We start from the raw sequence: 15555 nt of genomic DNA, 5'->3' as shown, positions 1-15555 counted from the left end.
TGCTTATGTTTACGGGGTAAATCTCAAGAGAAAATTAATTATATGTCTGTAGTTCTTGAAGTTAAGTAGGTTAAGTAGGGGAAAAGCATGATTTAATCTTGCTTTATTGCTGGCCAAATCTCTAGGCTGGCCATTTTTTCCTTTTAATAAAAATCCTTGTGGTTCCTTGTCTTCCCATTAGCTCATAGTTGAGAGCTCTGTTAAGTTGTCTGTGAGACGGAGTATATTAGGCTTGCCTGATTAAAATTGTTCACGAGCGATCAAGCAGACAAGGGACTTTTAGCATAATTAAAAAAGCACTGCTAGCATTCAAAGATGAGATTTCAGAGATTTTTGAGTTTATATCCACCTGTAGGGAAGTGTGTTTATGTAATTAGATTCTGGTTCTCTCATGAACCCTTTTTACTTAATTCATGCCTGGTGTCCTTTCATTTTATGGATTATTTTCTGCACTTGCAGGAGACACAAGAAATGCTTAGAGGAGCCAAAACTTGAATAAACCGAAATGTTTCACTTGAAAGATCACAATGTGATAAGTTAAAAAATCAGTTACCTCTTTTTGTTAACCTGTATATTTATAAAAGGAAATGCAGGAACTAAGTTGAAGATAGTAATAGGAAAAATCGAAACATGTTCTCAGGCTAATCTGAGAAAATTATACCAGCTTTTGAGAAATAGTCTCCTTTTGTTTTATGGATGTGTTAGCCCAAAGTTTTTATTTTTTATCTTTTCGTTTTGCAGTTCTCAAACTTTGCATTGCTGGGCTCTGAAATCATTCAGTTATTATTCCCATTTTACTATCATGTTTCAGGGAAAAAAATGATTACACTTAATGTGGTTTAAAATTGCTTCTTCTTTTGTTCTTTTGAAGCAAAGTCCACTGCTATAGACTGTTCAAGTACTTTATAGAGCACTTCAAGCTTTTTCCTATGTGTGTGTTTTTAAGACATTTTGGTTCTTCAGAAAGGAACCCTTTCTGGCATAAATCAAAATGTTATTGCTATAATGAGGCAGCATTTTAGAGAAAAATTATCAAGGTGTGAACTTTTTTTACCTACATTTATAAGGCATTAATTTCATAGACTAAGGGCTTCTGACATGTGAATACTTCTTTAGGGAAGGCATTTTTTTCAACGAATAAGTAATGCTTTGTTTTCACCCAGAAGATTGCTTTAGAACATTTCTCATGTAATTAAAATAATTTTTCCATTAGCTGAGAATGGTTCTCAGCGCTTCTTGACTGTTTTTTTTTTAGTTCCATCTTATTTTGCATTTTTAAAAAAGAATAAGTTCCAACTCGATTTTAACACAAAACTGCAGTGTCCAATGAGAACCCAAATTATTTCCGTATCAGGTCTCAGCAAGAGAATAAGATGATAAAATAACCCCCTCAAACCAAAATGTACCATAAATTACTCAAGTTACATTAAGACTGATTTTAGGAAACTAATCAAATATATGTTTTCCAGACATAAAAATATTCTAATTTGAAATCATAAGGCATTGAGGAGGAAAGGAGCTTGAAATTTTAAGTTGTGGGATTTTTTTTTTTTTTTTTTTATGTCTCATTATCTGCAGGAGGAGAGCACTAAACAAGGTCACATCTTGAAATGGTAAAGTCTGTGAATAGTTTTGTTTGTGGGAGGAGGTCACAAAAAGGTTATTCCTCTGGCTTTCTTCTTCTTGACAAGTAATCAGAGTAGTTCACAGATCTCCTGGTTTCCAACAATTTTATAGTCTTGAGAATTAATTTTTGCATATTACCTTTACTTTTGATTAAATAAACTGTTTTAATAGAACCACACAATCAAGTGGAGTAGATAATAATAATACCTTCTATTAAGACATAATTTAGGATGAAATCATATAGAATTAATAAGGTATAGTATATAATTGTGGCAGCTAGTATACCTCTGTCATGCACAGTACTGTTTCTTTTATATATCCCCCAAACCTTTAATTTTCAGACATTGGTTAGTATATCCATTTGTTCATTCACATGTCCATCATCCATCCATTCAGTCAATAGACATGAGTGAACCTGTCCTACACATCAAGTACTGGGCTTGGGCACTGGCGATACAGGGATGAATAACTGCCTTTGAAGAGATGTTTTTGTGGAAAACAACCCCACAAATAAATAATTATCAGTGTGAATGGAGTGGTGTACTTGTAAAAGAAAGTACATCTAATTGTGGCTGGAATTTCAGAGCAGACTTAAACTGAGGAAACGATATTTAAACTGATTCTGAAAGGATAAGAGTTCATTCATTCACCAGGCCCAAAATAAGAAGGGCATGCAGAAAAGTGAGAACAACAATTACAAATGCATTATATTTTTAAAGGACTTTGAAATATTTTAGTTTGTAATATAGGAGAAGTAATTGGAAATGATGCTGGAGAAGTAGGTGGGGAGGTCTCTTATCCATCATGTTGACAAGTTTATACTTTACCTGTAAAGTGTTACAAGGCACTGAAGGCATTGAAGCTGGATGCATAACATGAGAAAATTTGTATTTTTAAAACATAAATTGAATGGGAATATGGGAAATATTTGTAGAGAGAAGAAAGAGACTATATATAACAATCATCAGATGGCCCTTTTTCTTCATTGAAATAGTAGGCTATCTTATATGATGGGGTTATGGAGTCAGACAGACTTGACTTCAGGTCTTCTATCTGAAGATCCCCTTAACTTCCCTCAGCCTAAGACTTTTTACCTGTACAATGGGGATAACAGCTACCTTGAAGGATTATTAAGTTTATGTGTTCAAGATATCTTGCTTAAATTTCTAGGCCCATAATAAATAGTCAATAAATGGTAGCCATTATTTTTAGGTATTAAACTCTAAGTGCTTTGGAATTGCATAGTAAACTATTATAAATGCTTCCTGCTCTCAAATTTTTTTTTTATAATTTACTATATAAACAGAAGCAAAAAGATGTACTCATTAGAAAACTATGTTTATTTATAAAGCTTGCTTTATTGCTTTCTCTATTTGAAAGAGAACCCAGTTGAAGATCTATAAGTATGTTCATTTAACCTTGCTCATATGCTCCTGAATACTTTAAACCATTTGAAATGTTTGGCATTGATGGCTTTAAAGTTTGATGAATATGATTAAATACTTTCAAAGTAAAAAGCATTTGTTCTGCTTTTCTAACTAGTACAATTAAAGATCAAGAGGTACTGTCTTCTATCCCAAATGGGAATTTTTCCTAGTACATCACTTAAAACAGGGATTGGTTGAGTTTGTGCTTAAGCTCTTTTTGGTGACTGAGGGAGAACTTTATTTTACAAAGCAGTCCATTCCATGTTTAGACAGCTCCAGTTGTCAGTATATTCTGTTATTCTAGCTGATGCAGCTTCCTTTTAATTTCTACGCTGTGAGTACTAGTTCTTTCTGAAGCCACATAGACCAAATCTAATCAATATTTTATTAGCTGTGCCATCAGCTGTCTGCAAAAGCCCATTCCTTTCTTGAGGCTTCTCATTTCCAGGTTTAGTGTATTCCCAGGTTTTCCAGGTTTTGTGATTTTTTATTTTTTTAAAAAACAGCTTGGTTAAAGTATATTGGATATAAAATAAACTTCACATATTTAAAGTATACAATTTGATAAGTTTCAATATAGTATATATCCATGAAACTATCGCCACAGTCAGTATAGTGAACATACTATTGCCCCCAAAGTTTTCCTGTGTCCCTTTATATTCTCTTTCTTCTGCCTCTCCCTGCCCCATCAAGCTCGATCCTATCTCTACCCCTGGAATTACTCTTCTGTTTTCTGTCAGCTATAGATTACTTTACATTTCTTAAAACTTTATATAAATGAAATCATACAGTATATATTCTTTTTGTCTGATTTCTTTCACTTGACATAATTATTTTGAGATTCATTCATATTGTTGCCTATAATAGTTCATTCCTTTTTATTTATGAGTAGTATTCTTTCATACTGATATACCAAAATTAATTCATATTCTCACCTATTGATGGACAAGTGGGTTATGTCAAGTTATTGATTATTATGATTAAAGCATTTATGAACCATTGATATACATGACTTTGGACAAGTGCTTTCTTTCGGGTAAATACCAAGGAGTAGAATGGTTGGGTAATATGGTAGGTATATGTTTAATTTTTAAGAAACTCTCAAACTGTTATTCAAGCTGAGTGTACCATTTTATATTCCCACTAGCATTATATGAGAGTTCCAGTTCCTCTACATCCTTACCAACACTTGATATGGTCAGTCTTTTATTTTAAGTTATAGCCATTCTAATGGATGGGTGGTAGTTTCTCTTTGTGGTATTTACACCTTCTTAATGGTTAATGATGTTGAACATCTTTTTATGTGCTTATTTGCTAACTTTGTATCTTCTCTGGTGTCTGTTCAAATCTTTTGCCCACTTTTAATTAGGTTGTTTATATTATGAATGGGTTTTGAGAATTCTTTATCATATTAATATAAGTCCTTTATTGGATATATGCTTTGAAGATCCTAGTCTACTTATTTTTTTATTCCCATACAGTGTCTTTAAAGAGCAGAAGTTTCTAATTTTGGTGAAGTCCAGTTTATCAATTTTATCTTTTATAGATTATGCTGTTGGCATCAGATCTAATAAATCTTGCCTAACTCAAGGTCAAAATTTTTTTATCCTTTCTTCTGGAAGCTTTATGTTTTCACTTTTTACCTTTAAGGGTAAGTCCATTTTTATAATGAACTTTTTACTTTGGAATAATTTTAGATTTGCATAAAAGTTGCAGAGGTAGTACAGACAGTTCCAGTATACCCCATCCATTTTCTCAAGTTATTAACGTCTTACATAACCATGATATATTTGCCAGAACTAAGCAACCAACCAGAATTGGGACATTGCTCTTAACTATACTTCAGACTTTATATGGATTTCATCGTTTTCTCATTAATATCTGTTTTTTCTGTTCCAGAATTCATTCTGGGATTTCACATTGTTTTTAGTTCTCATGTCTTCTTAGTCTGCTCTGACCCTTGACAGTTTTTCCCTCTTTCCTTGTTTTCGTGACCTTGATGGTTTTGAGCAGTAATGGTCAGATATTTTATAGAGTGTCCCTCAATTTGACTTTATCTGATGTTTTTCTGTTCATTAGACAGGGGTTCTAATTTTTTGGGGGAGCAGTGCCCTTCTCATCATACCATAATGGGGGTGGGCAGAGCACACATGATATCAATATACCTTATCATTGGTGTTGCTTAACCTTGATTACCTGACCAAGGTAATATTAACCAGTTTTCTCTACTGTAAAGTTAATTTTTTTTTTTTACCTTTTCTATGTTCTGTTCTTTGGGAGCAAGTCACCAAGTACAGCTCATGTTCAAGGGGCAGGAGGTTAAGAGTAGAGAATTATGTTCTACCTCCTAGAGATAGATATCTACATAAATTATTTGACATTCTTCTATAATAAATAATTATCTGTTTTCCCCCATTTATTTCTTCAATCATTTATTCTGTGAGTATGGATTCATGTATATTTATTTTATACTTTACATTATATTCAAATACAATATTATTTATTTTGTTGTTGAGCTTGTTTCAGCTCTGACCATTGGGAGTTCTTTTAGATTGGCTCCTGTGTCCCTTTGACTTGGTTCCACCCTCCACTCCCTGCTTTTTTTTGAGCACTTCCTTGCATTCTGATACCTTAAGATGCCTATGCCTTGTGTTGTCTGTGCCTCAGCTCTAGAATCATCCATTTCTCAAAGGAGCCCTGGTTCCTGTTTATGGAGTATGTTATTTAGAAACCAAGATCTGGACACTGGGTATGCTGGTTGTTGCTGCTATGCTGTCACTATGTCTAGATTTTCTTGGCAGGCAAAGTGAGGACGCATATATATATATATATATATATATATATATGCGAACCCATGGACACACACATATCTATAATTATTTCTGTATCTGTCCATTTGTATCTATTTTAAACTAAATGTGAGTTCATACTGATGTCTCTGACTCTAATCCAGTACAATTGGATTCATTTTAGCGCAGTTTATTGTTTATCTCTAATGTCTCTCTCCAACAGTGAGAAACATGGCTTCTATCATTCATTTACTTGATTGTTCAACCCCATTATACATGCAAAGTATTTTCAGAGTTGTTTGCCATACTCTCAATCAATTCTGAGCTAATTTTTGTATATGATGTCAAGTATGGAACAAAGTTCACTTTTAAAATATATGGATATCCATCTGTTCCAACAATATTTGTTAACAAGACTATCCTTTCTCCTCTGGATGCCTTTGCATCTTTCTTAAAAATTGGTTATTCATTTATATGTGGGTCAATTTCGGAATTCTGTCTTCCATTCTATTGGTGTGTTTGTCTTTACTTCCATAACATACTGTCTTCATTATTGTAAACTTACAATAAATCTTCAAATCAGGTAGTGTTAGCCCTCCCTTTCTCTTTTTTTTAAAATCAAAGTTGTTTTCATATTTCCATATGAATTTTAGAATCAGTTTGTCAGTTTCTCTTTAAAAAAGCCTATTGGGATTTGGATTTTTATTTTATTTTATTTATTTATTTTTATTTCAGCATATTACAGGGGTACAAATGTTTAAGTTACATATATTGCCTTTGCCCCATCTGAGTCAAAGCTTCAAGTATGTCCATCCCCCAGATGGTGCACATTGCACCCAATAGATGTGAATATACCCACCTCCTCCTCCGCCCTCCCACCTGCCCGACACCCCATGAATGTTACTACTATATGTGCACGTAAGTGTTGATCAGTTAATACCAATTTGATGGTGAGTACATGTAGGGCTTATTTTTCCATTCTTGTATATTTCACTTAGTAGAATGGGCTCCAGCTCTATCTAGGATAATAGTAAGAGATGTTAGATCACCACTGTTTTTTTGTGGCTGAGTAGAACTCCCTGGTATACTTATACTGCAATTTATTAATCCACTCATGTATTGATGGGCACTTGGGTTGTTTCCACATCTTTGTAATTGTGAATTATGCTGTTATAAACATTCTAGTGCAGATGTCTTTTTTATAGAATGTCTTTTTTTTTCCTTTGGGTAGATGCCCAGTAATGGGATGTCTGGATCAAATGGTAGTTCTACTTTTAGCTCTTTGAGGTATCTCCATATTACTTTCCACAGAGGCTGTACTAGTTTGCAGTCCCACCAGCAGTGTATGAGTGTTCCTATCTCTTTGCATCCACACCAACATTTATTATTTTGGTACTTTTTGATAAAGGCCATTCTCACTGGAGTTAAGTGATATCTCATTGTGGTTTTGATTTGCATGTCCGTGATGATTAGAGATGTTGAGCATTTTTTCATATGTTCATTGGCCATTACATTAGTCTATGTTCTTTTGAAAAGTTTCTGTCCATGTCCTTTGCCCACTTTTTGATAGGGTTTGATTTTTTTTCTTGCTGATTTTCCTGAGTTCTATATACATTCTAGTTATCAGCCCTTTATCGGATGTGTAGTGTGTGAATATTTTCTCCTTTTCTGCAGGTTGTCTGTTTGCTCTTATGATAGTTTCCTTGGCTGTGCATAAGCTTTTTAATTTGATCAGATCCCATTTATTTATTTTTGTTGTTGCTGTGATTGCTTTTGGGGTCTTCTTCATAAATTCTTTGCCTAGGCCAATGTCTGTAAGAGTGTTTTCAACATATTTTTCTAGAATTCTTACAGTTTCATGCCTTAGGTTTAAGTCTGTTATCCACCGTGAGTTGATTTTTAAGAGAGGTGAAAGGTGCGGATCCTGTTTTAGTCATATGGCTCTCCAATGTTCCCAGAGCCATTTATTGAATAAGGATTCTTTTCCCCAGTGTATGTTTTTGTCTGCTTTGTCAAAGATTTGGTGGCTATATGAGGATGGTTTTATATCTGGGTTCTCAGTTCTGTTCCATTGGTCTGTGTCTCTGTTCTTGTGCCAGTATCATACTGTTTCTGTTACTATAGCTTTGTAGTATAGCTTGAAATCTGGTAAATTGATGCCTCCCAATTTGTTCTTTTTACTTAAGATTACTTTTGCTGTCGGGGTCTTCTCTGGTTCCATACAAAACAAAGCATAGAGTTATTTTTTCTAGATCTGTAAAAAATGATGTTGGTATTTTAATAGCGATTGCATTGAATCTGTAGATCACCTTGGGTAGCATAGACATTTTAACAATTTTGATTCTACTGACCTATTTGGATTGGATTAAATCTTGAGATCAATTTGGGAAGAACTGACATTTAAACAATATCAAATTATGTAACCCATGAATGAGTTGAACCCCTGTACTTATTTAGATCCTTAATTTCTCTCAGAAGTGTTTTGTCACTTTCAGTGTACAGATCTTGCACATCTTTTGTCAGATTTATCCCTAAGTATTTGTGTTTGTTGATACTATTATAAATGGTATTTTTTAATTGCAACTTTTAATTTTTAATTGCTAATAAAGAGATATACACTTGATTTTTGAATATTGATCTCATATCCTGCGACCTTGTTAAACTAATTCTTGTAGCTATTTTATAGTTTGTCTGATATTCTGCATAGATCATGTCTGTGAATAGAATTTTATTTCTTTCTTTAAAATATGGATACCTTTTTTTTCTTTCTCTCTCTCTCTTTCTTTTCCTTCCTTCCTTCCTTCCTCCCTCCGTCCCTCCCTCTCTTGCTCCTTTCCTTTCCTCTCTCCCTCCCTTTCCTTCCTCTCTTTCTCCCTTCCTTTCCTTCCTTTCCTTTCTTTCTTTCAGTTCTTTCCATTTTTGCCTGATTGCACTGGCTGGAACCTACAGCACAATGTTGAATAGAAGTAATAAGAGCAGACATCTTAGTCTTGTTTCTAATCATAGAGGAGAGACTTTCAATCTTTCACCTTTAAAAATGATGTTAGCTACAGGTTTTCCATAGATGTCTTTCATCAGGCAGAAGAAATCCCATTTCATTGCTACTTTGCTGAGAGTTTTTATCAGGAATGGATGTTGGATTTTGTCAAATACTTTTCAGGTGCCTGTTTAGATGACTATTAGGTTTTCCTTTTTTTGTTTTTTAATATGATGAATTACACTTAAACCAGCCTTGAAACTGTAATCTAGCTTTGAAATCTTGAGACTGACCCTACTTAATCTTGATGTATTATCCTTTATGGATATTGTTAGATTCAACATTTTAGGATTTTTACACGTACATGAGAAATATTGGTATGTAGTTTCCTTTTCTTGCAACATCTATGTCTGTTTTTGGTGTTGGAGTAATGCTGATCTCATAGCATACATTGGTAAGTGTTCTGTCCTCTGCAATGTTTGGGAGAATTGTTAGTATTGTTAGTATCATTTCTTCTTGAAATGTTTGATGAAATTCACCAGTGAAGCCATTTGGGCCTAGAGTTTTCTTTGTGGGAAGGTTTTTTAACTACAAATTCAATTTATTTAACATATTTAGGTATATTCACATTGTTCCTTTTTAAGCGAGCCTAGGTAAGTTGAGACTTTCAAGGAATTGGTCATTTCTTCTAAGTTGTCACACTTATTGGCATAAAGTTGTTATAATGTTCCCATATTATCTGTAGATTCTGTAGTGATGTCACCTCTCCTGAAATTGTTATTTTAATTACTGATTAGTCTGTTTAGGGGTTTATCAATTTTATTGACCATTTCAAAGAATTAGATTTTGTTTTCATTGATTTTTTTTCTATTTTTCTGTGTTTCTGTTTTATTGTGAATTTGGCTATGATCCTTATTTCTTCTCTTCTGTCTACTTTAAACTTGATTTGCTCTTTTTCTGATTTCTTAGGGTTGAAGCAGAGGCCATTGAGTTGAAACCTTTCTTCTTTTCTAATATAGATAATACTGTTAGTGGCATCCCATAAATTTTATGTGGTTTATATTTTCAAAGTTTAACTTTCTAATTCTCCTTTGGTTTCTTTGTTGACACTTTGGTTAATTTAAAATTATCTTATTTAGTTATAAAATATTTGGGGATATTCTAGAGATCTTTCTGTTTTTGTTTTCTAATTTATTTCAGTTGTGAGCAAATCATATATTCTATATGACTTGAATCTTTTTAAGTTTGAGACTTGTTTTATGGACAGAATATTGTATATCTTGCTTTCCATCAGTTTTTACTGATGTATTTTGAGCTCTATTTTTAGTTACAAAAACATTTAGAATTATTATGTCCTCTTGATGAATTAACCATTTTATCATTATGAAATTATTCCCTGTATTCCTATTGATAGTTCTGTTCTGAAATAAACTTTTTTTCCTCGTATTAGTATTGCCTCTCTAGGTTTCTTTTGACTAGTGTTAGTGTGGTATATATTTTTCTGTCCTTTTGCTTTTAACCTATATTTATCCATATTTAATGTACATTTCTCAAAGGTAGCATATTGTTCTGTCTTGCTTTTTCAGGAGTCTGTTAATCTCTGCCTTTTCATTGGACTATTTAGATTATTTACATTTACTACTGTGATTTTATGATTCCTTTTGTGTGTCATCTTGCTATTTGTTCTCTTTGTCCTATCTGTTCTTTGTTCCTTGTTTCTCTTTTTTCTACTTTCTTTTATTTATTTTTATACTGTATTTCTTATGGTTTCTAGACTCCTTTAAGCATCCTTGTTATCCCCCTGGACAAGCTTCAATTTGTTTAAAGATAGATATAGATTTCTCATATCAAGTTCTAAAACCCTGAATTTCTAATGTCTTCTAAATGTTTTTGACTAGAGATTTGTAGGGGTTATTTTGTCAGTCATAAAAAACATTGCTTGCTAATTTTTTATTTGCCATAATATGTAGATATGAAAGTATATCAATGTTATAGTTGGTGTTCAGTGACCCTTTGAAGGATCAACTGTTGGCTTCTGTGCTCACATTCCCTGATGCAAGACTGTGTATGAGGAGGTAATACACTGGAGCCTGGAGTGCTTACTCATGACCACATGGAGAACAGCGTGGAAAAGCCTGCTTGCATTCTTAGGTTTAACAGTATTTATCTGTCTTGATTTCGGATCTTTTATTCTATTGAGAGAGAGAGGAAAAGGAAGAGTGAAATCATTGTTTTTTTCCCATCTCCACCTCTCTACTCATTCTTTCCCACATAGAAGGATTGGTGGAATATATTTTTCAAAAAGTTGAGAAATATTTTCCTATATAATTTTAAAGAAAGTTTATCTAATATATCATTTGACATGGACAGAGGTCATTCCAAGTCTTACAAATTCTGTAGGGAAGGGAATTACAAGAAGAAGGGAGAAAAGAGAGATGGAATTAGGCTTGAATAATGCAATGAATATTTTATCAGATTCTGAAATATGCAAATCAACACCTATATCTCAAACCCTAGGAAATGAATGGGGAGGTGTGAGATCTGTGTAGAAGCCTAGGAAGGCTATACCTGAAATAACTTCATTAACCCTGGCCTAAAACTGAGGAAAAATAACTTGTCCAAGTTCCCCTTTGCTTGAAGTTGCCTTGTTCCTAGAGTATTTCCTTAAAGTAGCTTTGTCACCAGAGGATTTTTGTTGAAGTAGCTTTAGTTTCTAGAATATATGTAAATCACAGTGTTCTTGTTCATTCTGTATTCTAAGTCTAGCTCTTAAAATTTCAAAGAAGCAGAATGTGGTACATCTCCATTAAATGCAGGTGCTTTCTGCCCTGTTTATTTCAGACAGTTGAATGTCTATAGTGGTTAGGACTGATGATTTGTAAGCTGATGAATGATGCCAAAAGCTAAATGTCTCTTGAGTACAGTGGAGCCTATAGTCTAGTCTCCATGAATATTAGGGCAGTGTGCCAACTAGAGCTGGCTTAATTCTGCAAGCAAGAGCCCTTTGCAAAAGGATTCATGGTAATTAACCAATTCAAAGTGCAATATTTTCCTTTCATTAATTTGGCAGAAAACAATTAAATATCTACAGCAAGAATGTTATTTGACATTTTCATTTGCTGCTTGGGAAATAATGGATACTTTGACTAGGGCTATAGAAGAGAACTGCTAGGATTTTGTCATTTCCATTTTAACTTCCTAACAAAAATGTGGATTATTCAATTAGCAATCATTTTTTAAAAAACTAAATAGGAATAGTTGGATGCAAGGGTGACTGTAATTGATTTACATTTCGAGGTGATTGGCTTGTAGGAGATTCTTAGGGAGTCTATTGGCTCAGTCCTACTGCTTTTCATATCTCCTTCCCTGTCTGTATGAGTAATAGAATTCTAGTTGGTTGTGATGGTTTCTTATCCTTCCTTTCTTCTCAAGTTCATTTTTGCTCCAAATATTACGCAGCATTTCTCTTTCTTCTCCTGTTTCTTTTTAGTTAAAGAAACATGTATCTCAATCAGTTAATTCCAAGAGTTGTTTACTTTTAACTTTTAAGAAGGTACTTAGGGCCAGTGACCTAGCATGAGATATTTTGAATAATTTTGGAACTAAGAGTCCATTGATGACAAATTTTTCCCTGGAGAAATTATAGAAGTATTTTTTGTTTTAGGATATGTTTGTCTTGATAGATAGTTTTATCTGTTGATAGTGTTTATCCTTTCACTTAAAATATAATCTATTTTGTAATATTCATACCTTTGATTATTAGACTCTAGTTACTGATTCTTCAATTTAACATTTTCTTCTTGTAATTTTGACACACTTTCTGGGCTATATTTTTGCTTCTATATGGTCTTTATGAACTGGATATGTTTAGTTAGAAAAATACTACCATATTTTTAGTATTCTTTTCATTGTAAATATCAGAAACCCATTTCCATCTATCTAAAAATAGAAATGTGTAAGGATATTGGGATTATTGCTGAAATCTCAAAGAACAGCTTGGCTTCATGAAGAATTGGAATTGCCATCAGTTATGCCATTGGGAACCTAGGGTAGTACTCTCTTCATCTTTTATGGTTGTTTCTATCTACATGTTTCTTCCTTTTTTACACCTTATGGATTTACTTTACTTTCAGATACACATGATCAAATATAGTTACCCACCACTACTCATTAATTAATCAGTTAACATGACCAGCATACAGATACTAGAGTCTCAGTCCGAGTTCCAAAAATCCTGAGAGAAAGAATGTAGGCCAGCTTGGGTCAGATATCCACTCTTGATCTAATCAGCTATTGTCGAGAGGGCAGCACCATGAAGTACAAATTTTGCTGCTGTGGCCTTGCTGAGATAAAAGGCAGTGTTTTTAAGCTGGGTAGAATCCTTAAGAGGTATTTGCATTGTGAAAATAGGATAACAAAGCAAATTCTTTATGAACATGAATAATTATCTATTTAATCAATAAAGATAAACTTGTCACCTACATATGTCAGGAACTGTGCTAATTGGTAGGGATTCAATGGTGAATGAGGTAAATGTAGTTCTTGAGCTTACATTCTAGTAGAGTAAATGGAATTTAAAAAGTCAGCTTATAAGTAGATAAAATACAGTCATACACTGCATAATAATGTTCTGGTCAATGAGGACTGCATATATGAGGGTGGTCCCCTAAAGTTATAATGGAGCTGAAAAATTCCTGTAGCCTAGCCACATCTTGTTGATCCTGATCCTGGGTAGGCCTAGGCTAATGTGTATGTTAGTCTTAGTTTTTATTAAAAAAATTAAAAGTAAAAAAAAAATTTCACAAATAGAAAAAAGCTAATAGATATAAGGAAAGAAAATATTTTTATGCAGCTATACAATATATTTGTGTTTAAGCTGTGTTACTACAAGAGTCAAAAAGTTTTAAAAAATTGAAAAGTTTATAATGCAAAAAAGTTACAGTAAGCCAAGATTATTATTGAAGAAAGAAAAATATATTTTTAGTAAATTTAGTATAGCCTAATTGTATAGTTTTATAAAGTCTACAGTACTGTACAGTAATGTCCTAGGCCTTCACATTCATTCACCACTCAGTTACTGACTCACCCAGAACAACTTCTTCTACAAGCTCCATTTGTGGTAAGTGCTCTATGTAGGTGTACCATTTTTTCTCTTTTATACCATATTTTTACTGTACCTTTTCTATGTGGTTTTTCTTTTTGTTAAGTGATGGGGTCTTGCTATGTTGCCCACGATGGAGTGCAGTGGTGCAATCATAGCTCACTGTAACCTTGAACTCCTGGGTTCTAGTGAGATCTTCCCATCTCAGCCTCCCAAGTAGCTAGGACTATGGGTGCACACTGCCACATTTGGCTAATTAAAATTTTTTTTTGTAGAGATGACATCTCGCTATGCTGCCCAGGCTGGTGGTCTCAAACTCCTGGCCTCAAGCAATCCTCCCAAAGTGCTGGGACTACAGGCGTGAGCTACCATATCTGGCCTATATGTTTAGATGTATTAAGATACAGAAATACTTGTCATTGTGTTATACAGTTGCCTACAGTATTCAGCATAGTAACATGCTGTACAGTTTTGTAGCCTAGGAGCAATAGGCTATATACTATGTAGCCTAGGTGTGTAGTAGGCTATGCCATCTAAGTTTATTTAAGTACATTCTATGATGTTGGCACAACAAGGAAATTGCCTAACAATGTGCTTTGCAGAACGTATCCCTGTCATTAAGCAACACATTGCTGTGACTATAAAATATGATAAGTGCTTTGCAGAAGACACACAGGGGTGAGATAGAGAACTTTATTTGCTGCGAGAAAGAGGGATAAGGTAAGGGTAAGAGCACTTACTGCACTGCTCTCCAAAGAGGTGATATTTATGTTTAGACTTGAAGGATTAGGGAAGGATGTTCCTATCAGGGAAAGGAATATATACAAAGGCCTCGAAGTATAAAGAACATGAAATGCTTAAGGAAATAAAAGATGATCCTTTTGGATGAACATAGAAGAGTTTAGGGTGAATTCGTGAAGAACTAGCTCTTGTTCTGTGTACATGAACCAAGAGTACAGATTGAATTCGTAACCTTTATTAGAAATGTTAAAGAGACTCTTAATTTGGTAAGCTTAAATGCTAAGGTGAACATAAAGAAGAAGGAGCTCCATAAAGAATGGCACACTTAATAATGACATAAGGCAGAGCGTGATATTCTATAAGAATCTTATTCTTTGTTTATTCATTTGTTCCTTAAATATTTATTGAGTGCTTTATTATACGAGGTCTGTCTGGAAAGTATCCAGCCATTGTTAATGTAATCAGAACAGTTTGTGCAACATTGATATAACCCGTCAGCCAAGGAGACTAGACTGGAATGCACATGCATGAACAGTGACAATTTCACTGTAGTAGTCAGTGGGGCGCTAGAAGCCGTTAAGTGAGCAAGTGTACTGTGTGGCCATCACATTCAAAATGACTGAGCGAGTAGAGCAACGAATCTGTATCAAACTTTGCGTTAAGCTGGAATGAGCATTCCTCTGTGGAAACTATTCGGATGATTCAGAGTGCTTTGGGGGGGGCGATGCAATGAGTGCAGCACAAATAAAAGTGTGGCACAACGCTTAAAAAATGGTCCAGAACCTGTTGAAAGGATCCACATTCTGAAAGGCCTGCAAAAAGCAGAACAACTGAGAATGTTGAACATGTACGGGTTAGGGTAACTAACCCTGGGAGAACTGTGTGAGGTCCCAA

At 34.0% G+C, this 15555-nt stretch overlaps 1 protein-coding gene across 2 annotated transcripts in view; it reads left to right on the top strand.

Moving 5' to 3' along the window:
* The window catches only part of RFX3 (regulatory factor X3), a 284384-nt gene that overhangs the window by 69529 nt on the left and 199300 nt on the right, over positions 1-15555 (top strand). The window lies entirely within an intron of this gene.

Source organism: Eulemur rufifrons, chromosome 7 (genome assembly GCF_041146395.1).
Source record: "Eulemur rufifrons isolate Redbay chromosome 7, OSU_ERuf_1, whole genome shotgun sequence".
Classification (NCBI taxonomy): Eukaryota; Metazoa; Chordata; class Mammalia; order Primates; family Lemuridae; genus Eulemur; species Eulemur rufifrons.
Note: the sequence above shows the minus strand (reverse complement) of the source record. Positions and strands in the feature narration are given on the sequence as shown.